We start from the raw sequence: 15131 nt of genomic DNA on the forward strand, positions 1-15131 counted from the left end.
ATTGGCTACAGTACATGCCTCATTTATATGCAGGTGTGGCTTAGGCGTAGGTTTATTGTAAGCAGAGTCCGTGTCAGAAGCAGCACCTGAAGATTATAATGGCTGTTTATAGGGGCCACTGACTACGCAGGACAGGGCAGAAATTGAGAAGGTGTGGCGATGTGTACAGGAGGCAGCAAACACGTAACTGAGGCAGTCTAATAGTGAGGAGGAGTTTGTACATATTGTACCATGTGCACATCAGTGACCTCCTCACATCATTCTCATATTGTGGTATCATTTAGCATATTCAGTGCTTGGTTGGTTTCAGTCACAGTTAATACACGAGTTGTTAGTTTTCCTTTTCATGGATTCATTACTGCTTCGGATTTGCAAACAACTTCTCATTACAGTGTTGTGCAATAGTTGGGAGACATGATTTAAAAGCTTCAAATTTATTATCAGAACAACAGATTTTATTTAAATGTAGAAGATGACTTATAAATCTTATCATTGGGTATCTGTATGAAATAATATGTGCTTACTGTATGTTTCTCACTGCTGCCTGTTAACGGCACTAACCATTTATCTCTTTGCAATTAGTAAGTATTGGTATATTTTTATTTAAGGGAATTAAACCAATTAAACTTAATATTCCTTCAGACGTTTTGCAGAGCAGTTCATTTACAGGATGAAGATGTTTCTTATTGGCTTAGTGATGCAGAAGAGTTTTCAATAAATGGGATACTGCAGAAGAAGTTTTACTTTTGACATTTGCATGTGGTGATTAGCTCAGTACTGCTATCAGTGACGTCATTGTGCTTAGGCTTGGCATATAAGTGAGGCAAATGTTGTGCTGAAACAACACTGAATCTTTAGATCTTGATTAAATCAGATCTAATGGCACTAGATGAACCCATTTTATATTGAAGTTCCCAGCAAATCTATTTATTCATTCATGCATGGTTTCAAACAGTCCTCTATGATCAATGCGAAAATGTACAAAGTACTATAAAGTCAGATATATTTTATTTTGCGGTTTCTAACAGACGTGTAATACATCATGGTTTGGGACAATTACAACACTGGATAAATTACTTTTATTAAAATGTTTTGATTTACGAAAGGTGAAAAGTATAAAAACAGCCACGATTTCCATTGAATTGCTTTGATATATGCCCATCTACTGTGCATTCAACTAACAATTTGTATTTTCATGACATACGTTTATATTAGTGTGTTATTGCTTTTTGTCTTGAACTCAAAGTACTTTTTAAATAAACATAAGTGAATTCTGTGTGTGTGGTCCTGTGTTTAAAATACAACTAATAATTACAATGAAATACAACTAATCAGTGTATGTGAATCATATCTTACCTTTGGAACAAGTAATAGATTACATGCTGAAAAGAGAAGAAAGAAAACGCAATGTTTGAAGGCTCCACGGCCGAAACATTGTGTTTTCTTTCTTCTCTTTTCAGCATGGAATAAACCTATTACTTGTTCCTTTGCAGCCTACGCATGCTGACGCAGCTCCCCACCTGAACTATATCCTACCTTTTGCCTATTGTCTTCCACTTCAGAGTTCCGTTCGGCATCAGCTGAATTTGTTATGGGAAATGGATTGATATTAATCATTGTTGGAGAAAAAAAATTGCATTCTTGGTGTGATATGTCAAAAAACATTTTCGTGCCCCTAAATTACATATATATGACATCGAATTCTACTGGAGTACTAGGGGTAAAGTAATTTAGTGAAGGGTCCAACAAGAAAGTGAACCTGGAACATCCTACATACAGAGTCCTAACCAGCACTCAACACTGCTTTCTGTCAGTGTTGTGAGCCTGAGTAAGCTTTAGCATGTAAGAACATCTCAGTTTGAATTACTCATTCATCTCAGCAAGAAAGTTTCCTATTTTCTGAAATAAATCTGCTTCAGTTTAATAGACATACGTCCCCTGGCCACAGTCTCAGTGCTTACTGTGAATTTCTAACTGAGAATGATTGTTCCTTGATGTGATCTTTATCTAAATTAATTAATTAAGAAAAATTGATATGTTAAGGAAAGAAAATGTTGTGACATAGAGAAAATATGGTGATTGTGTATCTGCTTGTTGACTAATTTTTATTCTTAATATTTGATAGCAAGAATGAAGCAAAAACAGGACACTTGTATCACAATATAATGCAATAAATGAAACAGAGAATCATAAGCTAGTATATAAACATAATTGTAAGATGAAAATTACTGACTGGTGTGTCACCAGAACAAAGTACTGAAAATTAAGTACTGTATGAAAATAAATTACTGTATGTTGCATTCTAAACCTATTATAATACAAGATTGTACCACCTGTAGGCTTCTGAACTTATTATTAAATCAATGTATTAACAGAACTTGATCATCATAACTTCAGTAAATTAGGATTAATCTTTGATATTTTGACATTTAACATCTAAGCAAGCTTTGTTCAGCATCATTGCATGTTTGTAATTATACCTTTATGAAGTAAAAAGCAGACAATTCAAAAACAGTGATTTTTTTTTCCTGTGCTGATCTTTGATTTACAGTTTTGTAAAAATCATTGAGAGCACAGTTTATTGTGCATGCTGTGAGATTTGGGTTGTGTTACCCTCTCTTTAACCTCAATGGAAAACCAGGCTGTACTCCAGCAATGAACACCAAGAAGAATAAATCTTATCACCACCCACACTTTCGCCACACAGCCACAAAACAATGGAAAGCTGTAATCGACAGCAAAACCTTCTAAAACAAGGAAAATGTACGCCTGCTTGATATGAATCGGAGGATCCTGTGTAGTTACAAATCATCATCTTATGTTTGAGAGGACAACCCAAATCTCCCAACCCAAGCCAAATCTGCAGTAAAGAGATATGACATTTTAAAACTCAGTTTGCATATAGGGCCTTAATCAGTTAATATCTGACATTGGTAGGAGTTACACTTTCTATCTGCAAACACCTAGCTGGGCTATTTTGGTGTATTCAAAAGATTTAAAGCCTAAAGAAAACATACATTCTTTAAACAGCCTTTAAAAAACTTGGGTAGACATGGCACGACGTACTGTAGTTCACAATACCCTAACCATTTGTGTGCTATAGGCCATAAAGACCTCTTCCACCCTCGTCAAGAGGAATGCTAGACAATACTTACTTAGCAATATGAATACTGAAAGGAACCTCACTCTGAAACTAACTGCACTGGCTCCTCTGGATTGCAGTTCTTGGTAGATTCTAGGCTAGTTGAGATGGAGGTGGAGATGACAGATTTTCCATGCAACAGAAAAATCACAAGCATCCAAAGTGTTTTCCCTTTCATCTTTGTGTGCAGTTGGTGGATGTTCTATATGCACAAGCTTGATCTACAGACCACGGTAATATCAACAGATAATGATACCTATTTATGCGTGTTCAGGAATTGGGCAAAGCTTGCGTGACGGGCATTCATAAGGACATGCATGCAAATAATTTGCACAGACTTTACCTGGAGATATACTGTGCAGCTTCACAGGATGGATGCTCTCGCACGCACATACGCCACGCATGCACCCACACCGTGTTTGTCACAAAGCCCGGGAGATGCTACAGGGCACGACTGTGTGCGCTAGCATTGTTTGCCCCACAGCTTCTCAGCCCTGACAGATCCACACCGACAAGCCAGACACACAAGAGACTGATCTGCTAAGAAAATTCAGCTATGGATCAGTGACTCAGTACACCCAGTTTCCTGCTTGTGATCTGTATGTTGTTTTTCGACTAGCAAAAAATATTAAGCAGAGCATGGACGTAACCGTGCTTTTTGGAAATACCTAAGGATTATTTTTACTGCCCTTTCTTAGAAGTCAGAGTCAAAAGTCTAAAAAAGTGTTCTTTAGTTAGATGTGAGCTGCTCTCCTATTGCTTTTTTAGGTTTTCTTCCAGGTTAATTCTCAAACTTTGGGTTCTGTTTCTTCTTTGTTTTTACTGTCATACCAACTTTTATAAACCCGCATTATTCAAGTAATTTTAAAAAGTCTTGCCTGTGGCTCAGGTGGAGCTTTCTTTTGGAGCTTGTCAGTAAGGTAAAACACAGTGTTTGGAACTGATCTTGAACAGCTTTCTTTTACAGAACACGAATCTTCCATACCTTTTTTTCTCTATGAAACTGTTTATTGTTTCTTTTAATGTAGGTTTTTCTTTTTATTGTGTGTTGCATATATATAAGTATATACTTCCACTATTATTTCTATTTGCTGTTTTTTCCAGTAAACATGAATTTTAGAATTCATTCAGTAATAAAGGCAATTCATATTTTTAAATATGCAATGTCTTCCTACAGTTAACATTTTTCTAATTGACTTTTAATATATATATAATGAATCCTACCAGTATATTTCCATTTCCTTTGACATTGATGCCAAACTGTGTTTTAGAAATGAAGGGATGTTTTGTCGTTACTTTTTTACCTTTTGCATTTTCTCAAATGCTCAAAAGCTTTCAAAATGTAATGGTGTGACATCTGTTGCAGAGTGCTTAAAGCTTCTGTCTTCTGTATTGATTGGCTGCAATCAGCTTTTTGAACAGATTTCAAATTAAAAGGGGGAATGTGCTCCTTGATAAAACTATTAAGATAATCTCCATGGCACAGCCTGTCATTCACACTTATCCTGCTGCCACATGAGCTAGGATGTGAACTGGAAATCACCATACAGAGTCCTGACAATAGCTGATAATGTTTTAGCCTTGTAAAGTCAGTCTCATTTCATTGTTTCCCATGCCTCTGATAAATGCAAATGATTATCACAGGCCACATTTATTGTCTGTTAGAACAGTTAGAATTTATCATGCTGTCTTTTAGACTTGTTTTTTTGTCGTCCTGTCCTGACCTCATTTATCTGACTGTAATAAAACTTTTTTTTCCCCAAGCCTGTCTCTATTTTGCACCCATTTGTGCCAGTGATGTTGACATCCTTAGTCCTTTCCTCTTCTGCACTAATCTAACTTCACTGCTGACAGTTCTAGGGGAGCGATCTTGCATACTCCTGGTCAAACCTCAGTGGATAGATAAGTGTTCATGCTGCTTTTACTGACAAATAATGCAAATAATTAATTAAAGTCCTTGTGAGCAGAATTGAGCAGGTTTCCCACTCAAGAATAGCTCCCTTTTTAAAACTTAGTGTGGAACTTGTGGGTACAAAAGTACACATTATTAATATATTTTTTGTCAGAACATGTGAACAGGATTGCCACAAGGTTCTTAAAATATTTCTGTATGGAGTGAGTCAGAAATCTTGGCTCCGTGCTGTAGGTGAGGTAACATTGATATGGTCATTTCATACACCTAGGAGTTAGCCTTATATCCACGAGGGGTGGATTTCTGTATGGTATTCATGAGATTAAGCAAGGTAAGTAACCCTAAAGGAAACTGCAAAGCAAAAATATGAGGTCCACACACAGTAGTTACAGATAATGCCTGGTTATACACCATCACACTGCTCTCATACTGAAAGGACTTGAAAAGTAGAATGGGTCCTGACAGTGACATTAAAAGTAACCATGTGAATTGCGGACAGAATTTCGATTTCCACATTTTATATACCTCTGTGGGATGTGTCCGTGAAATCCGAATTAACATTGCTGTTAAAGGTATCTTAAACAACTGCAGAGCACAGAGATTTGAGGAAGAAAACTGGCGAAGAGTTTCATTCACTCACTCTGGTTTGAATCATAAACCTGACAAAAACCACATGGCTCAGAGTCCAACTGCATATCACCATCAGCTTCCAGTGAATTGACTCGTTTTTTAACTCTGAAAGTTTTTGACAAACACTTTGCATAGCAGCCTAGTCAAACAACAATCTGATAACATCTTGAAAAGAAGGGGGTTTTCAATTTCTTTTATATAGCAGGTTATATAGAAAGAAACCTGATTTTTCCAAAGAAAAATCTTACAATTTCCGGAAGGCAGACTCTGAAGGAAGGAGAGACAGTTTAAAAGAAGTAAAATAGGACAGGATAGATGTGATATTAGTGGAAAATGGACAACAACAATTTAAACAGATTCTGTCCTCTCAAAAAGAGCCTTTTCCTTTTTGATACGGTAGAGATGACACCTGGAGATGCCTGAGAAATACTGGGGTCTGGATGGCTGGAGCCTGTTGCATTTTGATTACTGAAGTTTCTGCAGGGAAGGGGAAAGTGTGTGTCAGGTCTCCTAGTCTGCACCGGGTTAGTTAGATTGATGTTACTTTTAAGAGCTAAAACCTTTGATGTCAGGAGGCCAGCCTTTTGACATTGTGGGGCTTGTCCACTGTGTGTGTTGTTCAAACATCAGAAAAATAGCAGTCTGAATCCAGGGTCCAACTGATACACTTCTTCATTGTTATACAGTACCTGCGTTTCCTGTTTTTTCATTCAATACGAGTTCTCTGCTGCGTTATCGAACCCTTATTTGAAAATAGTGTTAGATTTCATTTTTCTTTGTTTTTTTTTGTCTCTAAGAAGTGGCAAATTTCAGGTATGGTGATAAATGTTTAATGGTAGTTTGAAATCCCCCAAGGTTTTCTAAAGTTTTTGGGTTTAGAATGAACTGATATTTCAAATTTGAAATCTTTGTTGATTCTAAAGATTGCGAGGTTAGTTGGAAGGAAAACTAAAGATCTTATTCTGGGGATTGTACCAAATACTGGAGTCGAAAGGTGTGGGGCTAAGGTGAGGTGTTCATCTCACCTAAACAAAGGTTCTTGGGCAGCATTTCATTCCATCATTCCAGGTTATCACAAAATCCTTTTAAAATGTCATCTCATTTAATAAGATCTGACGTGGAATTGATATTAAAAGCAAGCTGAGTGATGGTCAGGAATTGATTTCTGTTAGGGTTGGTCAAACCTTCGATTAAAGACACCAGATTTAAGTAATCAGAGGTCCAAGTCTTTTTATATTTGTATTGGTTTGTGCTTGTTAAACATTGACTTTTCTTGTGACGATTACGTTTTCCTGTAAATGGACAGAATGAAAACGGAAATATTATGTCTGTATCTTTCTATGTAGTAATTTAAGTATTTCTCCAGACCCTCTATATGAAATAAAATGGGAAAAGGCAGCTGCCTGACTGAACTTTGCCCTGCTGTCATGGAAGAAACTTGGTTAAATGCAGTTTGAATGCTATTTTCAAATTTCCCGTGCCAATGAACAGTAAACACTTATATAAATCAATGGGTATGTATAGTTTTGCTTTTTTTAGTAGAATTAGGGCTTTGGACTGCCAGTGCACAGTGTCACTTCCAGCACAGAAGGAATCATGGTGACTGTTCCTCGCTGCAGTAGCATGTGAGCTCAGCCCTGTAATAGGGCTGTGCTGGCCCATGGCAGAGGAAGGTGTCAGTTACGATTAATGTGAGCAGAGTTTACAGGCCCTGAGACCCGACCTCTCGTTACAGTGGAAGTGACAGCATGAATTACGTTCAATTATGGTGAACTACGCTTTAATGCAATGGTCTGACACACTTTGTTGGGGAGCCTGTTGCCCCTGTAGTTTTTTTTAAATAAAAAGACCAAAATTTTGAAAGTCACTGCTCAATTCGATATTGAAAAGGATAGAATAAATTCCACTTTTTGTCTGTGTATATGCTTTTGATTTGATATTTACAGAGGCACGGCAAGCGTTCACTTTATTGTCAGTTACCGTCTGACAGCAATATCCGAGTAATACCGCTCACAGATTTTTCATTCCTTTATATTTCATTACTGTTGGAGTGATTTATAATAGCTAAGTTATACATTTTCTGAACTGCACCCTTCCTTAGTTTGCTACATGTATGTACAACTTTTGCAGGTAGACCACAGATTAGGAGTGGCCAGTGCAGACACCAAAGAGCCTCAATCCAGGAGGTTTTGTTTGACACCCTTAATTCTTGAATTCGGAATAATTTCATTTTGACCATCTAAGCAGATGAATAATGAATAATGTGCGAACACACTAATGCCCTGTTGCTCCCATGAGACAAATTGTGCCATTCCTGAATGGTTTACTAAATGTGTCCCAAATCTTGAGTAATGTTTTAATAGGGCAAGATCTTCTGATTTAAGGCTCTCCAGATGCCATAGATGCTAAAATTGGAAATCCTAGTGATAGCAGCACGTTTGTAATGCTAGAGTAAGATAAAACAAATTATAGGAATGGACTTTGGAAATTGAATTTTTTAGACAAAGTTTTGCGCTTTTAGCTTTAAAGTTGCTACTGGATGGATGTCTGCCCGTTATGCCTTCTGGCATGTAGGGGCAGCAACATCCCGTTGCTGTGACCGTAACACTAAGTTTTCACGGGACAGGATTGTTAGCCCTGTGCCCAGCCTCCAACATGGAGGACCTGAGATTATGAGTCTCATGCTCTACCAACAGAGCTAGTCGGGGCCCCTATTTATGGAGTATACAGTACATTGTTCAGATTGAGCTATGTTTTATATGTAGTACACATTTACTTGTGTCTGGTGTTTACACATTCTAGCAGTGTCCATAGGGGTCTCCTACCCCTCCCAGGTATATGCTGTTTAGGTTAACTGGTGTCCGTAGAAAGTGTCTGTGTGCCCAGCAATGGACTGGTGTCCCAGTCCTGGCAGCAGTGCAGCACCTTGGTGTTTCTAGGCACTCACATTTAAACAAATAATTAGATTTACAATTAGTGCATGCTGCCCAGCCACGTGAAGTGATTGATTCAAAGTATATTTTGTGGGAAATGGTTCCTTTCAGGGAATTCATTCTGTGCTGGTGTTTTGGTGCTGTCTGAACAAATCTTCCAATTCAATGTGTAGATCCAGGGGTAAAAAGATTTGTTTCTGTAGAAGTATAATGACTTTTCACTAGGACCCACACACTAATGCAAGATGATAGTTTGTAGAAAAATGCAATGTCTTAGACTGGAGGTGCCCTTTTCATATACTTTCTACAGTAGTAAACTGATAGAAATAGCACTAGTGGTAATGTTAAAATATATTCTATTTCATTATTTAGTCCAAATACAGGACGAGCCCCCCATGTGGTGGTAAACAGAATACTGTAATTGAATATTCCTGAAAATGTGTAGAGGAACTGCCTAATTGGGCATCAATCTTTTTTCTATTTTTTCTGCTTCAAAATGACAACAACCCGTCTTAATAGAACCATTAAATTCAAAGCAGGTCTTAAAGTATATTAGTTTGCATCACTCTTCTTTGCATTTCAGGAGAATTAAATTTATTGTGGGTTATCTTCATTAATACATTCATAATACATAATACATATTAATACATTAATACATTCATATCTTCACCCAGGATTTTGTCTTCCTAGCTTCATGAAGGTGTGCCTTAAAGACCACTATCAGCCCTATCATTTAATTAACAATTCTTCTTTTCACCAGACAGTGCTTCTGATTGCTTTTCAAGAAACCTAGCATTTTCCCTGATTTGTTGGGAGCTGTTGAGGGATTGGTGGTAATTTGCCACTGCAGGTCTAATTATTATGCTTCGTTTTTTAGCTGAGAGCTTTCACTAGAAAATAAAAGCAGCCGTGAGCAGAAGTCAACCTTTCACTTAAGCAACCAAAAAAGAAGCAATCTCCCTCATGCTGTGCTAAGTGCTCCATTGAAACAAGAGTAAAACAGCCTACAGCTGATAACCTCATCATTGTGAGACATTGACAGTACAAAACAAGGGCCAACTGCAACAAAAGCAAACATTTGGGTGCTTTATTCAAAAAGTTAAAATGTCTTTCTAATCTTGTAAGAGACCTTTCCTATACTCTAAATGTCTCTATAGCATGCGCAGTAACCATTAATGGAACTATTTGCATGGAAATTTTATTTCTTGTAAAATATTGAGCAACACGTCTATATGCCCTGCTGGGCAGGTCTAATCATGCTGTCCTTTTTTTTCCAAGTTGGATTTGTGACTATTCCTTTTTAAATCTAAATCCCCCTCCTTAATAATTGATTAATTTTAGAATCTTTTCAAAAGTATGTTTTGCTGAATCTCTCTCTTTGCATTCTTTAAACCAGGGGTCCCCAACCTTTTTTGTCAGCTGAACCCCTTCAACCTGAATTATGTGCCTCAAGTACCCCCTTGAGATTTTAACTAAATCAAACCTTTCAATAAATGTAGATAAATGCTACAGCAACTCTCTTAACACACTTCTTTTCACTTTGTAAAATATTAATATTACTACTGTTGTTTTTCTTATTTCTATTATTCAATTGTTGTTTATTAATAGGTCTATTTAATTTGACATTGACGTTTCCATCACAATCTCTCGAACCCCCTGCAGTACCGTTGGTTTAAACCATCTACAAACCATATATGATTTCTTTTGCTACAGGAATAATAGTTTCTTGAATTTATATAAAGTAGTTTTCTTCACCCAAAAGGACCTCAAATTGCTTCTATACAGGAAAAATATGAATTAAAATGCTCAGTTTTAAAAATACTACAGTACATGGTAGTTTAAAAACCCTTAGTCACAATTGTAACAATGGTTCATTCTCAATATTCCATTCTAATAAAATCTCATTTTGCAAGACGTATTATGTCAAAATCCCTATTTAACATAAATCATATTCATGATTGTGCTTACCGTACAGAGACAGTTACTTTTTAATTATTCCGATTTCAAAATGTTATTCATAATGTCCAAATTCTGTTTTAAATTGCTAGTAATGCAGTCCATATAATACATGTGATGTGCTCAAGTCACGTTGCAAGGTCTATTAGTCTTATGTGATTTGTCAGTGAAGTACATAACATCTATAAACATTTTATGATTAAGTGTGTCATTATTGTTTTTGTTTGTCTTTTATTTTGTCTATCATAAGTGCTGTACTGCACTTAACCATGTTTGTCTCTTACTGTGGCTGACCAGTGTTTGTTTGATATTGAGGAACAGGCATTGTTTCTTGTAGTTTTTATTCCTGTAATTTTTTTTTAAATCACTTACTAAACCACGTTGGCAAAAAATGGTTAAATCACCATTTTTAATACGTTTTAAGAGATTAATGGTTTCCTTGTTGATTTTGCATTATACAAGGAAACACTCTTGCCTTCTGAAAATATTTACATAAACGTTAATGATTGAATAACCTATGATATCAATTATTTATACTTTTGAGGGCATCTGTCTCATCTTTAATCTGAAACCACAGGTGATCCAGAGAGCTGCTGCTTGAAAGAGCTGAGTCATAGTGCAGCGCTAAGACTAGTCCTTGAAGCAGCCAGGACAGGAGGTGAAGCTCTATACAATGTCACTATTGAACTGACCAGCTTTGAGAATAGTAACTTAAACACTTGAAATTCATGCTGTAAAATCGTATTTGGCATGTCAGATGTCAGTGCTGGAATAAAACAATAGAGAAACCTTTTCGATTCATTGTCTGTGTTGCACTTTTCTCCTAAAACTCAGTGGTAGAGGCAGCAATATTTATATTATTTTTTGTCCAATTTCAGCCTTATTACCATAAGAACAGTAACAGTAAAAGCAACTGTAATTTTGATGTTTATGATAGTTGTTTACTTATTAAAAACAACAAAAATGATGGATTATATTTGGGACTTAAAAGCTTGATACTTTATGTCAGTGAGCCAATAGCAGTATTTCTGTTGTGTTTATTCCATAGTTTTGTCCTGGTAGGCATTAAAGTATTTACACAGCATGTAGTGCCAGTAGCATTCAAGGGTACAGCAGAGCAGGAAGTAATTGCAAAATTCCTTTTGCAATTATTTTTGAGCATGAGTAGAATATTCCCTTTTAAAGGTGCATTAAAATCTTGGTTATCAAATCTATAAAACAAGTGACTTGAGCAAAAGCAGTTGATTTTTGGCAGTATGTTCCATCTTCAGTCCAGAAAATGTCTTTTTGCACTTTACTGTGGTAGGTAACATGGACATACAAGACCTGTAAACAGATACTGTATCATGCTTCAGAATAAAATCCATGCTACAGATGTTATTAAGAAAATAGGGGGATGTTTTAAAGAAAAATATTCAGTTAAATTACCTTTTGTTTCTTTTCGTGTTAGTAACAGTTTTGCCAGGTTTCCATACCATTTCACTGTCTGATTTGAGTAGAACAGTGTGTTGTTTTTAAGACAGGAAAAAGGCATGGTTTCAGACCAAAACTGCTCTTTGAAAATACAAAAACTCTGCACAAAACAAAACTCTTTTTCTTTTAATATTGAAGGTCATATAATGCAGTCCCAATTTCTCAGACCGGTTATTAAATCTCAGTAACAAATTAATTCACTGTATAGAAAAAATTAAATATTAGTGGATATTAGTGCCCTAGAATGAAAGAAGAGCACCTTGATTAATTCCTTGTCTCAAAGCAAAATCTCATATTTGACTGGTAAAAGGAACAGGATATCAATGTAATTGTGAATAAGGGAGATTGCAAGGGATTGAGTGTAAGGTCTTTAAAATTCAGAATGATTTATTAACAAATATGTATTAAGTAATAAAAACAAGGATGTGGTGTGGTGAAAATTGGAGGCAGAGAATTGTGAGCAAACTTCCTTGCTGTGTTGTTTAAATAGATTTCCTTCGCAAAGTGGCTGAATAAGATACCGCAATCAGCGAGCTTCCAGCAGTCAAAGGGGTAATGTGTGCTGAATGGTCACCTTTCATTTCTCACCCTTCTTGTGTTCTCTTAAAAGCAAAGGGTTTGATTCTCTTTATCAGCAAAACCCAGTGTCCCTTTATAGTGTAGCCTCTTAAGTATTCAAGCATAAAGTGTAGGAGATTGAATTTAATGTATCAGCATGGAGTGGCATAAAGTACCTTTATTAATTTCATTGCAATTGTTGGCTTTTTTGTTGGCTATTCATATGACTATCCAGAAGAGAAAAACATGAATGTGGAAATCTTTTAAATAAATATGTGCAACAAAACATTAGAAATACAATCTCCACCTTTCACCAGAGGCTGCACACTGGTTCAGCCGATGGTTAAACTGATGTAGCAACTGTTTAGTCAGTGTGCTTGAGCCAAACTGCAGCAAGCAAGACACTTACAGTAAATTCATTCTGAGAGGAATTATCAGGCATGTTAAATGTCATAGTATAATGCCATATGTTAACTGTTATGGGTACTGTAAGGTGGGGAGCAGTCGGGCTTGTTGAACCTTTGAGTTGGTGCCCTTTGACCCCTGTGTTTTTCTGTTTCAAAACCAAAAGGTTTCATAGTCACAGCTTGAACTGGGATTTTTCATGCAGTGTTGAATGATTCATCATTCATAAAAAGCATCAATTATCAGTTTAACAAAGCTAATGTTAGAAACCTTTTGGCTGCAGGAGAGCAGCTGAAAACCTAAAGATAACTATAATCCATCCGTATGAATATACACTCTGGGATGCTGTACCATTACATGGCTGCATACAGCATTGAAGACAACTGATCAAATCTGAAGTTTTTCATTTAAGTGTAGCAGGTGGTACGAGAGCTAAGATAGCAGTGCCCAGTGCAGACACATGCACATGCAGCACTGTAGATAAGGAATAAGCACTCCAGAGAAAGAAAATATGATATGCTAATACAACTGTAACAATATGGAGGCTGTGCTGGGGTCTTTAACTTCTTAGAAATAGATTGAGATCCCCTGTGATAGAAATCCATTTGATTTCTTTCTCTGCCTAGTGGTTACAATAGCGCAAGGTAATAACTTGAGCAGTAAGGCACCGTAAGGCTAAGTAAGAGTTTCTGATGGAACCAAGCGTACTGAATGAAAAACGTGTGGCAAACAATGCCTCATTTTTTTACCTCTGGATCCATGGGTACTAAGCAGTGGCGATAATGGGCATTGTGGATAAGCTAATTTTAGAAGACACATGCAGATACTAATGTTGACCTACGGCAGTGTGCTCAGAAGCATGAGCCAATGCTAATTTTGTTAGTTCTTTTCAGGATTAACCAGTGAAATACACAAAGCGTGTTCCAGCTTTTCTGCCGTAACCCAGGTAAATGTACAGTACCAACCCAGGCAGCTTTACCTGCTGTACTGCTGCCTGTTCAACAGTAGATGGTCATGTTGTTGTCTTTTCTTTGGAAAAAAATTACAGGCTAGTGTTGTGTTGTTGTAGATCGGAACCGGTATTGTGCTTCTGAAGCTGGGATGTTCTGAGTCCAATATGTTGATCCAGGCAGGATCTGTCATGTTTCTCCTAAGCATATGCTGAGGATTACGGGATTAAATTTTGGAGATAAGCCTTGCTGGGGCCTTTCTCTCTTTTTTTCTGTGCACTTCTGTGATTTATTGTCTTCCATTTCTTGGCAAGTGATATTTTGATAGCCTTCGGTTTTCAGTTGAACAATAATAAGAGCATTAGGGCATTATGAAAGACACATTGTTTTCCCAGGATATAAAACTTTTTCCCTTGACTGAAGGCATGTGAGCTACAGTATGTTGTAAAATAGGTGCATTCACTTCGACTTTCCCCCGTTGGTTACTGCAGAATGAGATGCACAGTAAAGTGTTTGGCTTATATAAGCAAACTGTTTCAGAATTCCAATACCTAAAAAAAGGGAAAGAAAAAGTTGTAATGGAAAATAAAATTGCTGAAGGAAACCCAGAGTCATTAAAACCCCTCATCTTTACTAATTAATAACAATTTTCAAATGAGCAGACCAATCACTGTTGACAAATGCAGATATTTTGGAAAACACCAGGATGTGTTGTTCCATTTCTATCTACCATATCAGTAAGTCTTCAAACTGGGGTCCAATAAAAATAATTGAATGGTTAAAATGATAATCGTAATAATAACATGGAGAGATTTAAAGAATGATTTTGCCGTTTCCTCATGAGGTAGAGTTTCCACTAACTTGTTCTCACACAGTGTACAGGTCATGCAATGGGAAACATGGTAGTATGACGGTTTATGTTGGTGGGAGTGAGGGTGAAATGAAGAACACCCTAATGTGGAATGGACCGCTTTTAACACTGTGCAGGTCACTGTTGGAAGATGTAGGCAGTATGGTAATATTATTCATTGTACTTAATAGAAATGCAATTTATCTTGACCCTTAGGTCATAGACCATTGACTAAAAATGATTTGCAGACAAATTCTGAGTAAGAATGGTTAGAACTATATTCTAAAAAGTCCAGGAATCCAAATGCATAATCAACCAGTTA

At 36.7% G+C, this 15131-nt stretch overlaps 1 protein-coding gene and 1 non-coding gene across 2 annotated transcripts in view; one reads left to right on the forward strand and one right to left on the reverse strand.

Moving 5' to 3' along the window:
- The window catches only part of LOC148835448 (voltage-dependent L-type calcium channel subunit alpha-1D-like), a 115897-nt gene that overhangs the window by 31647 nt on the left and 69119 nt on the right, over positions 1 to 15131 (forward strand). The window lies entirely within an intron of this gene.
- On the reverse strand, positions 3036 to 3151 carry LOC148835449 (U6atac minor spliceosomal RNA). The gene has a single exon (XR_016091162.1). It is a non-coding gene; the product is annotated as a U6atac minor spliceosomal RNA (small nuclear RNA).

This window comes from Atractosteus spatula, chromosome 5, assembly GCF_055471065.1.
Source record: "Atractosteus spatula isolate fAtrSpa1 chromosome 5, fAtrSpa1.hap1, whole genome shotgun sequence".
Taxonomy (NCBI): domain Eukaryota; kingdom Metazoa; phylum Chordata; class Actinopteri; order Semionotiformes; family Lepisosteidae; genus Atractosteus; species Atractosteus spatula.